Genomic DNA, 3,460 nt, shown 5'->3' on the forward strand with positions numbered 1-3,460 from the left:
GTAAAGGGGGTTTAGATTTTTTTCCCTCTGGTTGCACATTTGACTTGCTGATAGAAATGAGGTAAAACTGATTTAAGTTTCCCTGCTTTAAAGTCCCCGGCCACTAGGAGAGCCGCCTCTGGATGAGCGTTGTCCTGTTTTCTTATGGCGGTATACAGCTCATTGAGTGTGGTTTTAGTGCCAGCATGGTGGTATGTAGACCGGTACAAAAAATACAGATGAAAACTCTCTAGGTACGGTGTGGTGTGGTCTACAGCTTATCATGAGATACTCTACCTCAGGCAAGCAAAACTTCAAGACTTCCTTAGATATCGTGCACCAGCTGTTGTTTACAAATATACATTGTCTACCACCCCTTGTCTTACCAAATGCCGTTGTTCTATCCTGCCTATACAATGTATGTCGTCATTCAGCCACAACTCCGTGAAGCATAAAATATTACAGTTTTTAATGTCCTGTTGGTAGTTTAATCTTCCTCGTAGGTTGTCAATATTTTACAATGATTGCACGTTAGCTAGTTGAATGGAAGGCAGATCGCCTACGAATTCTCAGAAGGCAGCCCGATCTCTGCGTTCTTTTTCTCCGTCTTCTCTTCACGCAAATGACGGGGATTTGGGCCTGTCCCTGGGAAAGCAGTATGCCCTTCACGTCGGGCTCATCAGACTTGTTGAAGGAAAAAAAAAGCTTCTGGCAGTTCATGGTGAGTAATCGCTGTTCTGATGTCCAGAAGTTATTTTCAGTAAGCAACATTATGTGCAAAATCATTTACAGAATAAGTCACAAACAACACAAAGAAACAAACAAAAAAACACAGTTGGATAGGAGCACATAAAAAGTCAGCCATCTTCTCCGGCGCCATGATACATAAATAAATATACAACTCTGTAGTTTTTGATGAAAGAAATATGATATAGCGAGTGCAGATTTCCCCTTATGTATTAAATATATATTTTCACATTACATTTATACATACAGTGTATTACTCAGTGGAGGTGGCGTAATTGTGAACTTTCTCCCTGTGCTCCCCCATCAATTCAAACAATACACAAAAGTGAGAAGAAACAAATGTATCCACATCAACAAAAAACTATTTATAAAAACAATTTAGAAAAGAAATACAAAAAATGTAACATTGCACCCAAAATGGTTTAAAAAAGCTAGACATTTCAAGTATTATATTTTGAAGTGTTATATTTTAACAATGTGCAAATAGTTGTAGTATGAATAGTGGGGGAGATAAATAAACAGATATATTGGTGATATTTACAATGTTGTTTGTGCTCCACTGGTTGCCCTTTTCTCATGGCAACGGGCCACAAATCTTGCTGCTGTGATTTCACATTGCGGTATTTTGCCTAACAGATATGGGAGTTTATCAATGATTGATTTGTTTTCAAATTATTTGTGGGTCTGTGTGATCTGTGGGAAATACGTGTCTCTAATTTGGTCATACATTTGGCAGGTTAGGAAGTGCAGCTCAGTTTTCACCTATTTTTTTTGGACAGTGGGCACATAACCTGCTTTCTCTTCTTGAGAGCCAGGTCTGCCTATGGCAGTGATAGCAAGGATTTTCTTATTTTTTTTGTCAGTCACAGTGGTCAGGTGTTCTGCCACTGTGTACTCTGTTTAGGGCCAGATAGCATTGGAATTTGCTCGTTTTTTTTTGTTTGATTATTTCCAGTGTGTCAAATAGTTATGTTTTTACTTTCTCATTATTTGATTGGGTCTAATTGTGCTGCTGTGCTGGGGTCTGTTTGTGTTTGTGAACAGAGCCCCAGAACCAGCTGGCTGAGTGGATTCTTCTTTAGGTCCATCGCTCTGTAGCACAGGGCTTTGTATTGCTTTCTTTCTTTCTGTCTCTGTCTGTCTGTCTGTCTGTCTGTCTGTCTGTCTGTCTGTCTGTGTCTTTCAGCCTCTATATATCTCTCTCTCTCTGGGGAGGCTGTCAGAGTTAATCAACTTGAGTTAACTTTGCTACACTTTATTTTATGGGTACCTAATAAACCATTTATAAGGCATTTATAAATTGTGAGTTCACCATTTATGAATCATTATTCTCACATTTGTAAATGCTAGTAAGCTAGTTGAACGTGTGTTGTGTGCTTATTATTTTACTACGTACTGCTGGAATGTCTACCAAGGGCATGTCCATCTTTTTGTGAAAAATTACACTGGTCACTCAAAACATTTATAAAATGTTTATAAAGTATAAATAGCACTCACTTTAGATTAAGGACTGCACAAAGACTTAACTAATGATTCGTAAATGGTTTATAAATGCGGGACTAATGATAAAGAAATGGTGAACACACAATTTCTAAATAGTTTATCAGGTACCTTTAAAATAAACTCATACATTTTTTTGTGTGATTATGTGCATTGTCTGAAAGTGTTCAACATATACTGAAAACATCAAAAATACTATATATACATATATATACTAAAAATACAACAATGTGAAGATCAAACCAAGTTGACGTTGACGTTAAAGAAAAGCCCTACTTACATCTGGTGCTAACGTGTATTCTCTGTTCTGATCTTGTCCACATTCTGATTGGGCCAACATTTTTAGACAGGTGTAGACGATTAAGACACATTGTGATCAGATCTTCCTGACCACCTCTGGAGGTAGTCAGGGAGCCATATGGAAATCAATCAAGTGCAGATTGTATTGGTCACATACATGTGTTTAGCAGATGTTATTGCAGATGTAGCGAAATGCTTGTAAATAAATCTTTTTTATTTTTATTGACAGCTAGTACCATTAAGTAACGTTACACTTATGGCATCAATAATTGTCTTAAAATAAATACATTCACATTATATTGAAAATAATCTTCAAATATTTTGCATACAGGGAGGCACCAGGAAATCTGATCACAATGTGGACACAGTGGACGGATAAGAGAGACATTTTAACATCATGTGTAGACGCGACAAACTTTGATCAGATAGTAATTAGATCATATTGATCAGATGATCACGAAACTCACATGTTAGCGCAAGGCGTAAACGAGTCTAAAGTGTGTACATTATCAATTTTGCTTGTTTAGTTTATCTTACTTTGGACAAAATCAAGACGTCAATATTCTTGTGATGCTTTTTATATAAAAATAAATAAATTACAGCTGAATTTGAGCAGTATTTGTCATCATTTGATCAGTATTTGTCCACTGTGCTCAATTTGGGGTTGGCATTTTTTCGGAACCCAAGAGAGCGCTGTTGCGCGTATCTTTAGTCAGCTTGACGCATAGAAACCAAAAAGGGCGAAGAAGTCAATTGAAGACCTAATGGGTTTCCACTAGATACCACAGCAACAAAGTCAAAATTGAGTGTATCATAACAATTCATGAAATAAAAATGTACTTTATGGTTAGACATTAGGTTAGCAGTGGGGTTAAGGTTTGCTTTAAAATATAATTTTAAGAAGCTCAAATGCAGAAATAGGCGGGGTTTATGA

The sequence above is a fragment of the Oncorhynchus keta genome, chromosome 35, assembly GCF_023373465.1.
Source record: "Oncorhynchus keta strain PuntledgeMale-10-30-2019 chromosome 35, Oket_V2, whole genome shotgun sequence".
NCBI lineage: Eukaryota > Metazoa > Chordata > Actinopteri > Salmoniformes > Salmonidae > Oncorhynchus > Oncorhynchus keta.